Source organism: Manis pentadactyla, chromosome 4 (genome assembly GCF_030020395.1).
Source record: "Manis pentadactyla isolate mManPen7 chromosome 4, mManPen7.hap1, whole genome shotgun sequence".
NCBI lineage: Eukaryota > Metazoa > Chordata > Mammalia > Pholidota > Manidae > Manis > Manis pentadactyla.
The window spans coordinates 141,496,690-141,510,902 of NC_080022.1; the positions used below are offsets into that span (position 1 = coordinate 141,496,690).

Genomic DNA, 14,213 nt, shown 5'->3' on the forward strand with positions numbered 1-14,213 from the left:
GACCTACTGCAAGGCTGTCTATTTTATGACTCAGAAAAGAAGCACAGACAGTACTGTATCAAAACCTTGTTTTTAAAAACACCCTGATAACGCTAAGTCATTCAAATTGGTTTTCTCGGTAGTCCTGCCTGTGCAGAGCTCCGTGTAAAGGTTACCAGAATAATATCAAGCCTTCAGGGTAAGCAGGTGTCCATGGCCCCAGGGCATTCTACTCAAAAAACACCAAGTCCTCCCAGGGGCTGCCAGGCACCTGGCTTGGGACATGCGGTGAGGGGTATGAATGCTGTCTTGTTTTTTAGTGCAGAAATATAAGCTGCTTTCATGTATGCAATCTGTGTGTGTCTGAAAAATTACAAGCAAACAGCATTTTGCAAAGGAAATCTGATCTTAGCTCAGACCTGGGAGTTCTTGTTGGAGGAGCCCAGGAGAAACTTTTCCATGAAGCAGAGAAGCCTCTGGAAGGAAAGCAGGCCCACCCCTGCTCACCTGCTTGGTCAAGTCCCAGTCCTCGGGTGTGCTGACAGAGGCAGCCCCCTTCAGGTCCCCAGGGGCAGCTTCCCCACTGCCGCCTCCCCACACTGTGGCCTCCGCACAGCCTGGCTGGGACACCAGCTCTCAGGCAGCTCCTCCTGGGCTCTGCCAGGTTCTTCTCCATCCTTCTTCCGCCCATTTCACCAGAGTCGGGGCGGGGACCCTAGCCTTGGCTGTTTGCTTAAAGCCAGCAGCCAAGGCAACCCCCAGCTGACCTAGCCTGCTATCTGCGGGCCAGCTGTTCCCTCTCGTTCATGGAAACACAAACAGACGTTTCTCTGGTCCAACTCCAAGGTTAAGTACTGGGCTGCCTGGGCACCAGCTGTCAACTTCTCCGCACACCCCCCTATCCACCTGGCAGAAGCTAAGACCCCAAACAAGCAGGGGTGCCCATCACAAATGACTACGGTGAGGACTGCTGAAGACTCAGTCAGTGGTGGGGGGCCAGCTGAGAGTGGGAGAGGGGACCACTCCCCCAGAACACGGGTTGGTACAGAGAAGATGAGCAGGGGAAAGGCCGAACAGGACCACCAGCATTTTGCCAGTAGTTTTTCAGGCTTTTAGGAAGAGCGCACAGATTAAAACACACCTGCACACGCTCAGCATGGCCTTGAGCTACCGAATTGGGAAAGGAAAGCAGCCAGCTTTACAGGGGACTGTCCACCTGCCAGGTGCATGCCACAGGCTGACCAGCTGACATTCACCACGGTCCCATGCGGAGGGCATGACCAGCGTCCCCTTCTGGAGAAGGGGCATGAGACCCGATGCTGGAGAGGTGCAGCCACGCGCTCAAGGCCACACAGCTGGCCTCTGGCACTTTCTATCACCCTCGCTGCCCTGCAAGGAGCCCCAGCTCTAGCACGTGGCACCTAATGAAAGCAAAGAGTGGGGGGTATTTTCCAGGCATCTGCTGTGCTCCCAGCTCTTGAGAGAGTGCCAGGAGTTCACAGAAACGGAAACATGCAGGAACTGGCCAAACAGGAGTTCCGAGAAGGCTCGAGGTTACCTGGGCCAGAGCAGCCTGGAGGCTTTGCAGAGGAGACAGGCTGGCATGGGTTTCCCAGAGCAGGCAGTGGCTGGGATTAGAGGTGTGAGGCCCGTAAGACAGGCAGCAGGGGCCTTTGCTACCCGGCCTCAAGTGCGGCTGTTGCCCCACACCCTGCCCACAGAGGGCCCCTACCCACCACGCCCACTGCCTGACCAGGTGCTCACCCAGACCTCAGCTACCCTGCAATCATAAGTGGTTCCCCTGCCTCCAGCCTCCCCCGCCCAGACCCATCCTACCCTGCCGCCAGATGGGCCCTGCAAAGGCCTGGCTCTGCTCAGATGCTTCCAATCAAGCCCAATGTCCTCACCTGGAAATTCACAGCCATCCACAGGCTCTATCCCACCTTGCCCAAAGTTGTCTCCAGACAAACAGAAACACCTGGTATTGTGCCCTGTGTCTATGCCCAAGCCTCTCTTAGGCAGCCCCCCTGCGACCTCCCACTCCATACCCTCTGCCCCAGCCTGAAGCAACTGCTCCCTCCTCAGCAGCATCATAAACATTTTTTACCCCTTCCCAGCACCTCCCACTTCCTGGTGCTTTAGGAATGCATCTGACCTCTCCTGGACCACATGCTCCCTGAGAGCAGGACAACCCTTGTGCCCAGATGACACTCAAAATGTGCACTGGAATAGAACTGAGAGTAAAAATAAACCCATGCACCTATGATCAACTGATTTCAATAAGGATGTTAAGGCCATTCAATAGGGAAAGAAGAGTCTTTTCAACAAAAGGTGCTGTGACAACTCAGTAGCCACATGCAAAGAACAATGGTGGACTCTTACATGGCATGATTAAAAAAATTGAAACGGATGAAAGACCTAAATTCAAGAGCTCACACTGTAAATCTCTTAGAAGAAAATATAGGGGTAAATCTTCACAACCTCAGACATGGCAGTGGTTTCTTAGATACAACACCAAAAGTAGAAGCATAAAAAAAAACCCTGATATTTTGGATTTCATCAACATTAAAAACTTTTGGGCACCAAAGGATACTACCAAGAAGATGAAAAGATAACCTACAGAATGGGGGGAAAAATTTGCAAATCATATCTGATAAGAGTCTAGAATGTAGAATATATACAAAACTCTCAAAACTCAACAATAAAAAGACAACTCAATGAAAAAAAATGGGTAAAGGACTTGAATAGGCATCTTCCAAAGGAGATATGCACATGCCCAAAAGCATATGAAGAGATGTTCTACATCATTAGCCAGTAGGGAAATGCAAACCAAAACTAGAATGAAACACCATTGCACACCCACTAGGATGTCTAAAATATTAAAGATGGAAAATAACAAGGGTTGGCAAGGATGTAGAGAAAATAGAATCTTACAACATTGCTGGTAGGAATGCAAAACGGTGCAGCCACTGTGGAAAACAGTTTGGCAGTTCCTCAAAAAGTTAAATATAGTTACCATATATATGACCCAGCAATTCCACTCCTAGGTATAGACCCAAGAGAACTGAAAACAGGTGTTCAAACAAAATCTTATATACAAATGTTCAAAGTAACACTATTCACAATAACCAAAAGGTGGGTGAAATGTTCACCAACTGCTGAATGGATAAACAAAATACAGTAAAACCATACAATGGAATATTATTTGGCCACGAAAAGGAACAAAGTAATGATTCATGCTGCAACATGAATAAACCTTGAAACTGTTATGCTAAAAGAAGCTGCCTATAAAAGCCCATTTAGCATATGATTCCATTTATATGAAATGGCCAGAATAGGGAAACCTACAGAGACAGAAAGATTTGTGGTTGCCTAGGACTTACTGGGGAGGAGGGCAGGTAATAGCTAAAGGATATGGGGTTTCTCTTTGTGGTGATGGAAATACCCTAAAACTGGCTGTGGTGATGGTGGCACCTATGAATATACTAAAAACCACTGAATTGTATACTTTAAGTGGTGACCTGTACACTAGGTGAATTATATCTTAAGAAGCCTATTAAAAAATCATGGGGCAACAATAAAGAATAAACCCAGAGTCTGAACAGGACAGCTAGGTAGACAGTTTTCAGGAGCAAGGCGCTGGCCACTTACATTCTACCATCAACCCCTGATGGTCTAGGGACAGATTAACTGCAAATTAACCTCAGTGAAAAAACAACAGATGGTGCATATGTGAAAACTGCAGGGGAGAGAGAAAAAGCTAATATGGTCAAATGTTAAGAATTACTGAAAATAGGTTGAGGGATGATGGGTTGGTTTTCTTTGTACTATTCTTCCAGCGTTTCTGAAATGGTTGAAAACTTTCACAATAAAAACTTTCATAATGAACTCTCAATGGCACATGCTGGAACAATTTGAGCAACAAAATAAATAATACTACTGGATTATACCCAATAAATATCTAAAATAAATAAAGAGGGAGAGGGGACAGTTTTTTTTACAGAAGAGCTCCAATTAAAAAATGTAGAAGGGATGAAGGAAAAAGAATCACCGTTAAAATACTGCAGTGTTAATAGTCACAGGAAAGATCCATCGATGGGTATTAAAATTAGTAGGCAAAAGTTTGAGAAGAAACAGGTTATTTGCATACTCTCAAAGTATGTCAGGACATTTACAAAATTGCAAAAGAAAAAGTAGTAACTTTACAGGGGAGAAACCAGGCAGACATTGCCTTAACCACGTGATCAAGACTTTACCACGTGTCCATCACCAGTGATAAGACATATAGACATCAAGTACCTCCTGATACTATGTACTGAGGACACATTGTCACTTCTAAGATTTTTACCAGAAATTTAAAACCACAATCTAATCCTGAGAAAACACCAGCAAACCCAAGCCAAGGGATACGCTATCAAAATAGCCGACCAGTACATTCTAAAAATATGAAGGTCATGGAAGATAAGGAAAAACAATGAATGAGGAATGGTTATATTGTTACATCAGATATTAACAGGCAAGCAGGGTAAAGGGTATAAAGAACTCTCTGAACCATTTTTGCAACTTGTATGTAAGTCTAAAATAATTTCAAAATAAAAAGCTTTTTAAACCTCGATAATAAAAAATAACAACTTTGTTTTAAAGGTGTCTATTGCTTGAAATCACTTACACCAAGAGATATATGAAGAGATGTGGCTTCACAGGATGGTGCCTGCAGGGGGCACATCCCTCCCTGTTCCAAAACGCCAATGCTAAGGCCCCCTTGGAAACCCGGGGGGAGGACTCAAGATGTGGCACAGAGTGTGGGCTGGAGGGAACAGGAGTCAGCCAAGGAAGGGGTGAGCGTGTCTGCCAAGATTTGCTTATTTCTGAGACAAAGAAGGCTCCGCAAAAGGAGGGAGGAAAATAGTTTAGAATTTCACAAATGTGGTCTGCTCTGTGTCAGGCAATGCATATGACTTTTATTTTATTGTTTATTTTATTTATATGGTTGTTGGAAACTATCACCCTTGTATTATTTCTATACTCTAAGATGACATGGATTAAAATACTGGATGACATTTTAAAATGACTTTCCAATCTACTTTGTAATTTGTTTTAACTAGTTTTGTTTTAACAACGAGGAGGGTTTCCACGACCCTTTGCTCCCCCATCAACCCAGTAACAAAGAGCATCTCTGCCTCATTGTTATTAGTTTCTTCTCCTCGTGGAACACCTGCAATTGTTCACTGACCCACCAGCCTCACAACACCTACGTCGGTTCCAGAAAAGGGAAACAAAAGTGTAGTATAATGTTAATAATAGAATCTAAGTGGTGGGCATGTAGGTGTTCACTGTAAAACTCTTTCAACTTTGCTTCCACTTAAATTTTTTCATAATAAATTATTGTAAGAAGTAAAATAAAATTACAAATGAACATTTTGGGCATTCAAACCATAAACCCAGATTCATAGCCTGGGTGGGAGAAAACAGATGGGGAGCCTAGGAGGCCCGTGTGCAGAAAGACCTACCCGCACCCATCCCCTGTGCCCACAGGTGTTTGCACGTGGCAGGGCTGCCTGAAAGCGGCAGCAGTGGGACTTCCCAGTCACAGCAAAGGCCTGGGGCCTGGGAGACACTCTCCACATAAATACAATCAGCTCTTTGGGCTCAAACCAAGTGAGAGAGTGGGCAGCAGCCAGGCTTTTTACCGGCTCCCAGTGAACTTGGCAGTGGATGTCAGGGCTGAGCAAGCAGGCCCCACCCTGGTCACAGGCCCTGAGTGGTCCTGCGGAGGGCCTGGCGAATTCCCCTCTTCTGCTCAGTAACAAAGGGCAGTAGTTTTAAGTCTGTTTTTTGGATCAGGTATCTGGGCTTTGCATCCTGACTCTGTGATTTACTTATTAGCTCAGTGACCTCAGGCAACTTACTTTAGTTCTCTAAGCCGTAGTTGCCTCATCTGTAAAATGAGTAGCTGCCTCCTGGGCTGTTGGGAAGAATAAATTAGATCAGTGGTGCTGAATCAGGGGGGTTTTGTTTCGCAAGGGACCACTGGCCATGTCTGAAGACATTTGGGGGCCGGGAGGGGGCACTGGCTACAACCCAGCAGGTAGAGGCCACGATGGTGATGAAACTCCTGCAATGCCCAGTACAGTCCCCACAACATAAACTTTTCTAGCTGAAAATGTCAAAGCGTCAAGTTTAAGAAACCATGCTTCCGATGGTGCAGGTAACACACCCAGCATGGGACCTGTAACACTGAGCACCGTCAGCACCGGGCTGCCAGCCTCCTCCTCCTCCTCCTCCTCACCACCACTGTCACTGTATCATCATCACCGTCACCAGCACGGCTGTCCCCATGTCACCATCACTGTTGTTGCTATGTCACCATCACCATCACTGCCATCACCATGTCACCATCACTGTCGTCACCATGTCGCCATCACCATCACCATCACTGCCGTCACCATGTCACCATCACTGCCACCATGTCACCATCACTGTCATCGTTATCACTGCCATCACCATGTCACCATCAATACCGTCACCATGTCACCATCACCGTCACTGCTGCCACCATTTCACCATCACTCTCGTCACCTCGCTGCCATCACCATGTCACCATCACTGTCACCACCATGTCGCCATCACTGCCGTCACCATGTCACCATCACCATCATCGTCACCATCACTGCCATCACCATGTCACCATCACTGTTGTCACCATCACTGCCATTACCATGTCACCACTCTCGTCACCATCACTGCTGCCACCATGTCACCATCACTCTTGTCACCATCACTGCTGTCACGTCACCATGTCACCATCACCATCACTGCCAACACCATGTCACCATCACTCTCATCACCATCACTACTGTCACCATGTCACCATCACTTTCGTCACCGTCACTGCCATCACCATGTCACCACTCTTGTCACCATCGTTGTCGCCACCATGTCACCATCACTGCTGTCACCATGTCACCATCACTGCCACCACTATGTTACCATCACTCTCGTCACCATCACTGCCATTACCATGTCACCATCACTGTCGTCACCATGTCACCATCACTATCATCATCAGCATCGCTGCCACCACATAATCACTCTCGTCACCATCACTGCTGTCACCATGTTGCCATCACCATCACTGTCACCATCACTGCTGCCACCATGTCACCATCACTGCCGCTACCATGTCACCATCACTGCCACTACCATGTCACCTTCACTGTCATCACTATCACCGTCGTCACAACTGTCACTGTCACCATCACTGCTGCCACGGTGTCACCTTCACTGTCATCACCATCACTGCCATCACCACATCGCCATCACTATCACTGCCGTCACCATGTCACCATTATCATCACCATCATCCTCAGTACAATTAGCCTTGGAATTCCCAGTTCCCAGAAGGGCACAGGTAGGGGGCATCAGTGAAATTCTGCTGTACAAAACTAAGCAGTGGGTCACCCCATTGGGTTGAGGACCGCCCTCTTCCAGAATGCACTGAAGCCCCTAAGCTCACCTGAGGGAAATGCAGCAGTCTGAGGCAGGAAGGTGGGAGGTGGGTAAGGGGTGCCCTGGAACACGTCTGAGAGGACGATGAGATACCAGCTGACATCCTTATTCAGCACTGTATATGTGTGAGTTCTGTTCTAAGCATTTCACATGCATTATTTCATTTGACTCCTGCAACAGCCTAGGGGGCTGGTTCACAGTAGAATAATGTATCTCCCCTCCCCATCACAATCACAACCACTGAACAGCCACTGCCCCAACAGGAAGGAGCCGTGGTTTTGCAGAATTCGCCCTCTGCCTGTGGCCAGTCCTGCCCTTGTCTGGCCACTATACAAAAACCCTTAGGAGGCAGAGGTCTGTCTCTGAACAGCCCACAGCAAATGTGGCCAGTATTCCGGCCTTCCATTCTGCATTGTGGGAAATGTCCAGAGGACGTCATTTCTGGACAGGGCAGAGGCTGGGAAGAGAATGCAGCATGAAGGAAAGGCCACATGGCTTCCCAGGAGGGGCGAGGGCCTGTTGGTGAGGCCACACGAGGAACCAGCTTTACGGTCCGTGTCTACAGGAGCCAGGAGCTGGTCAGACTAGAGCCACTGCTGGGAGGATTCCGTCAACCTGGTCACTTTCACACCCAACTTTTCCTCACTCTCTCCAACAGCCAGAACTCCCTCCAACAAAACGGGCCTGGGGTTTGTCCTCAGAAAAGTAATAGTGCAAGTAGCTGGGGCATCTCTACTTGTAGCCAGGCTTATAGAAACAGCAGGCCAGGGGACATGGCGGGAGGAGGAAGTGACCAAGAGGCAAGTGGAACCAGTCTGTGGCTCACAGCAAGACAAGTGAGAGGAGGTGGGGAAGGCTGGCCAAGAGATGGGTGCCTGCCCTCTATGTGTGCACACACCCCAACACTGCACTGTAGGGACAAGTGGGAGTCTAGTGGTCTCAGGGGTCTCAGAGACTAGGACAGAAGGGAAACACAAAATGTCACACAGGAGAAGTGAAAGGTATGTCTATTCATTATCTATTAGAAGAACCACCATTTACTGAGCATTTGCTGTTCGTCAAAGTTGGTGTCCAGTGCTTTACAGAATCATCTCCTTTATTTTTCACAGCAAGTTCCTAGGATTTGAACTCTAAGTTCAAGCTCTTAGTCTCAAGGGATCCCAACTTGTCAACACTAAACAAAACTATGTGTGTTTGGGCCTTTTCCCATGCCAATCACCCCCAGAACACACACACTGCCCTGCCCACACACACACACACAGCCTTTTCTCATAGTCCTTCTAGGTAAGTCAGAGACAGTGATAAGATTCTAAAGGGGAAAGCACTATAAAAAAAACAATCCAGTATAAAAAAAGAGCAAAAGATCTGATCAGATACCTCACCGAAGAAGATATGCAGATGGCAAGCATACAAAGAGATGCTCATCATATGTCACTAAGGCATCACAAATTGAGATAATAATGAGACAGATACCTCTACACACCTATTAGAATGGCCAAAATCCAGAATACTGCCAATACCAAATGCTGACAAGGATGTGGAGCAACAGGAACTCTCTCATTCACTGTAAAATGTCCAGCTACTTTGGAAGGTAATATCTTACAAAACTAAACATCCTCCTACCATCACTATCAGAGAGCAATTACACTCCTGGGGTGATCACCCAAAGAATTCAAAACACATCCACACAAAAAAATGGCACACTAAAGTTTATTCATTATTGCCAAAACTTGGAAGCAACCAGGATGTCCTTTAGTAGGTGAACGGATAAATAACCTGTATATCCAGACAATGGAATAAAATTTAGCAATAAAAATTAGCTACCAAACCATGAAAAGACATAGAGGAATCTTAAATGAAAGTGCTAAGTCAAAGAGGCCAATCTGTATGGTTCCAACAAAATGACATTCCGAAAAAGGCAAAACTATGGAGACAGTAAAAAGATCAGAGGTTCAGGGGCAGAGAGGGAGGAATGAACAGGGAGCATACAGGAGATTTTTAGGGCAGTGAACTTATTATTCTATATAACACTGTAATGGCAGATGGGCGTCATTATACATTTGTCAAAATCCATAGAATGTACAAGAGTGACCCCTAATGTAAACTACAGACTTCAGTTAATAATAATGCATCAATATTGGCTCATTAATAGTACCAAATGTACCACATCAAGGCAAGATGTTAATAATGAAAAATTGGAGAAGGTAAGAGGGTGTATGGGAATTCTCTGCATGTTCCACTCAATGTTTTTCTGTAAATTTGAATCTTTTTTTAAAAAGTCAAATGCTACCAGTGCAATGGGAGAAAAATTTTAAATGTTCTTCTACAGAGAAAAAAAATCTCCATCAATGGGAAAGAATGATGTAACACTACTAATATTATTAAAATTAAATTTTTATCATGTGTTGCACCCTTCAAAATGTTTTTGTGTTGATTAACAATTCAATCTCATCATCCCCATCCCCATTTATAAAGTTCATGCCTTTTCTCCACGACCAGTCCCTGCTACATCACCCATCTGGAGGACACAGCCTAGTGCAGAAGATTGCCAGGCTGGAAAACACTAGCGCCCAGTTCTTTTTCTTTATCACATGCATCACAATGTGAATGTGTTTCTCTCTCTCTCTCTCTTTTTGAATGTATGCATTTATTTTTTTGTTTGTTCATCTCTGTAAGGTCCACAGGGAGAGGGGCCACCTCTGTTTTGTTTGCTGTGAATACCCAGTGCAGATTGCACATAAGCAGGATGAAGCCTGAAAGAATCGGACAATGGCTCTAATAAATGCTGGGACTGTACGAAGAATTGTGGGGACAAAGAGCAGGCGCAGGCAGGATTTCTCTCTGCAGCAATCCCAGAGGGCTTCAAAGAGAAGAGTCTGGAAGAGGGCGGAAAGGAAAAAGTAGGGACTTGGCAGACATGAGGTAGACATTCCAGGAAGAGAATCATTTTAATAGAGTTGCCAGAAAGGAAGAGACCTCTCTGAATGTTAGAACTGGAAAGTAACTCAGAGAATGGCTAGTTAAAGGTCACCGGCAACGAGGACACTTGGCTCCCAGGCACCAACTTAGGGCAGAGGAGATCAGAGACCTGGGACCTGCTGGGAGCCTGTGAGGTACACCTAGATTCTCAGGCTTTCACCTCAGTAAGGCTAATCGCAGAAGAAGGGGTACACAGGTTCCCCCCCATCCCCCAACACATGGAGACCCAGAGTGTGGCCAGAAACAGCCTACCCAAAGGCTATATATCTGATAATAAATTTTCCTATCCTATGCCATATGTATTAATTATTTTAAATTTAGAACAATGCTTCTCCCCCACCCTAAGTGATACCTTCCAAAAATGTCTTCAAGTAAAACTGATGTTTAGGATTGCACAAACTCTAGTTCTACATAGTAACAAAAGCAGCAGTTAACACACAGCCTTAGCTATTCGGTAACTCAAGCAAGCCCCACAGCAGGGCTGTCAGCACCCCCATCCTACAGATGCAGCCCAACTCACCTCAGGGTGTGGCCCCACACCCAGATGGGAGCACAGTGACCGACTTCTCCCAGGTCACAGATCTGGTCCACAGTCCCGCTCTACAGACAAGCCAGTGTGTGAGTCTGGAATCAGGCTCTGCCATTAACCGACTCGGTAATCTGGGACTAGTTAAACTTCCCTACACCCCATTTCCTTCTCCGCACAAAGGAGGTGATGCCTTCCTCAGCAGGTTTGTCCAGGGTGGACTCTGATGATGGAGTGAGTGCCAACACAGTGCCTGGCACATCGAAGGCCCTCAAAGGGAGGAAACAAAGACAAACTCTTTTTTAAACTAAACTGGTTTCTGAACTCCTGCTGAACTACTCTGCCCTGGAAGGGAGAGATGGAAGGGTTAAGCAACAACAAAAAATCTGTGACCCAGATGCCTGCAGGCCCTGCTGATGAATGAAATCGGCCTGGGGCTGTCAGCCAGGCTGCCTGTACCCAACTGTGGGGCAGGAAACTACAGGCTTCCTCCTCCAGCAGGAACGGGTGCTCCGGCCAGGAGAGGAGCTTCCTTCAGCTGACCCCACCCACTTCCCCAGAACATTCCACACTCAGCCAGGAGACACCCCAGGAGCAGACCACTGGGACCATGTGGGAGAGACAGAGTCTCCTTCCAGGCTTCTGTGCACAACCTCTGACCTGCACCTCTGCTTGGCTCCGTGCACAACCTCTGACCTGCACCTCTGCTTGGCTCCCACTGTCTGCCCAGAGACCAAGACTTGGCACCTCCAACCCAGACCTGCCTCTCTCCAACGCCTCTAGGCTGTAGGCCAGAGCCAGCGGGGCAGGCTGGGTAGCTGGGCAGCTCATCTTCGGCCATGACCCTGGTTTGGCCCTTTAAATTCTCTTTACTTAGGCCCCTGACTGGTCAGCCTGCTTCCAGTCCAGTATCCACTACAGATGAGCCTCTTCAAGAACAGTTATGAACCAATCCCCCCTCCTCAAGCACCTTCCATGGCTCCCACTGCCCCCTGAATTAAGTTCAGAGCCCCGCCCTGGGATTCATAGTCATCCACAATATAGTCCAAACCTACCCTCCAGTTCAAATGGGACTTGTATGTTGCAACCAAAACATTATACCAAGATTTGCACACGTGCTTTTGGACCTGTGAGTAGGCATTCACCCTCTCCTATCTGCACCTAGCTGGATCCTATTCCTCCCCTACACCACCTGACTTTCCCATGAGTCCTTTCTTTTCCTTGGCTCTGAATTCCTCTAGTACACTGGCCTCAACCCTAAGGCATTCCCGTGCCACCTGCCACTCCCACATGACTCCTGATTCAGTCTTAGTACTTTCCTTTAAATCAACTATTTCACTCAAATTTATTTTCAAAGGAAACTTTATATCTCCACCATAAACAGAAAGCCATATCATTTGTCATAAACAGAAGGCAACTGAAGAAAATAAAGTTATGTTTTAATTCACATGAAAATAATAATTACAGTGTCTTAAATGCTCATCTGTATAGTATACTTAATTTTAATATATAATATACTTAAAATCTTCTCACACAGTGAGAAACACTGCCTGGGTACTTTATTTTTGACTCCTCGGGGCCCTTGGTTTTTCTGTCCCTGTCACACAGCTAGTTATCTGGGGACTTGTCCTGGTTGACCCCAAATGTGAGCCCTCCTCCAGTGCCTACACACAGCATGATATGCAATAAAAATATTTATCAATTGAATGTTCCAATTTGCTCAGTCCTATTGCATGGTCCATTCTCCTGGCCCTGGGTGCATCTGCTGCTCAGCTTTCTACCAAAGCACATACCCTCTTTCCACCCCACCCAAATCAACCCCTGCTCATGGGGGTCCCTTGGAAAATGGTGCAGAAAGTGCAGCAATTGTCAAGGAGAGCAAGGGGGCTTAAAACCCTGCTGCCTCCTTCTTGGAAACACAGGAGCTGGGGCAACCCGGAAAAGCCAATCTCCTGTCAATCATTAACAGAGGCTCTGGTGGCACACACACCCTTTCCTGGAGTTAGCGAAGTTCTGGGAAAGCCCCTGTAGAACTGGGCCCCTGGCTCCAGGAAATACAAAAGTCATCTTTCTGTCCCCTCACAGGAGACCCCAAAACACCTACCAGGAACTGAGGGGATTTCACCCAGGCCTGGCCCTGCAGGCGTCCCAGACAGGAGGAAGACCAGGTCATGCTCCCTCCTACCACCAGTTGTCAGGGGTGACCCTGATGAAGATCTGAATCACTCAGACTTGAGTCAATAAGTGGCAGCCACCAGGAAGGCTGAGCTGGGGCCAAACCAAGGCCTGGATTCTCCCCGGAGGATGGAAGGCTGGCTGAAGCCAGCTCAGGACAAATTTGCTGGTGACCAATTCCCCTGACAACACAGTCTTCTAAAACTTAACAGATGCAGGGCACTGCCTACTAGGAGACCTTTGGGAACATTTGCATTCTTTTTGGTGTTGTTTGTTTTTTTGGGGTTTTTTGGGGTCTGGTTACTTTTATGAATTTCAAAGATTTTTTTTGTTAGAAAGGGTGGATTGCATGGAAAGGTACCCAAAATATTCATCCCGGACAGCAGTCACACATGGGGAAGCCAGCATCTTGTTAACTCCCTAAAGCTTCAACTGCCCAGGGTGGGACACCCATTTGGGTGTGGCTCTGCAGGAAGAAGGTAAACTGAGGCACGGGTAACCTGACCAATGCCGTAAACGGAGCAGCCTTCCATATGGATTCAGAGAAGGAGGGTAATGAAGCGAGCCCCTGTGTAGCTGGGGAGTGTTACAACCTGCCACCTGCCTCGTGTGAAAAGAAAGGTTGCAAGGATCTCCGTTGCCCTTTTTCATTGTGCGAACAAGCTAAAGACAGAAAAAATGTTGCGATGGTAAGACAAACAGCACATCTAGCAACCTATCCCTCAGGAGGAACAAAAGGTGCTACTGAGATAACGGATGGATACACATCATCATGAAGAGGTTCTCAAACTAGGCTCTAAGGAGCCCTTGGGGGTGTCACACACTTCAGGGCTGCTGACGTGGAATGGGGATTCGGTGGGTGTATTCCAAGCCAACCCAGAGCAATCCAGCTCTTATTTGCTTCATGCACTGGACTTTCAGGGACGACTTCATTTGAAAAAAAAACTATGTAGCTAAAAATGTTGAGTAATGCTGCTGTGTGATGCTGGTTCTGTCAAACAGGAGAACGTGATGTAAGTTGCCTCTGAGTTTGTGGAAAGCAGCC

General features: G+C 46.9%; 1 protein-coding gene across 1 annotated transcript in view; it reads right to left on the reverse strand.

Moving 5' to 3' along the window:
• RPH3AL (rabphilin 3A like (without C2 domains)) overlaps nucleotides 1–13,228 on the reverse strand; it is a 111,083-nt gene extending 97,855 nt beyond the window's left edge. Inside the window, 1 exon segment of the mRNA XM_036906226.2 lies at nucleotides 13,098–13,228. The gene's annotated coding sequence lies outside the window, so the exon portion shown is untranslated.
• Between the last annotated feature and the right edge of the window lie 985 nt (nucleotides 13,229–14,213).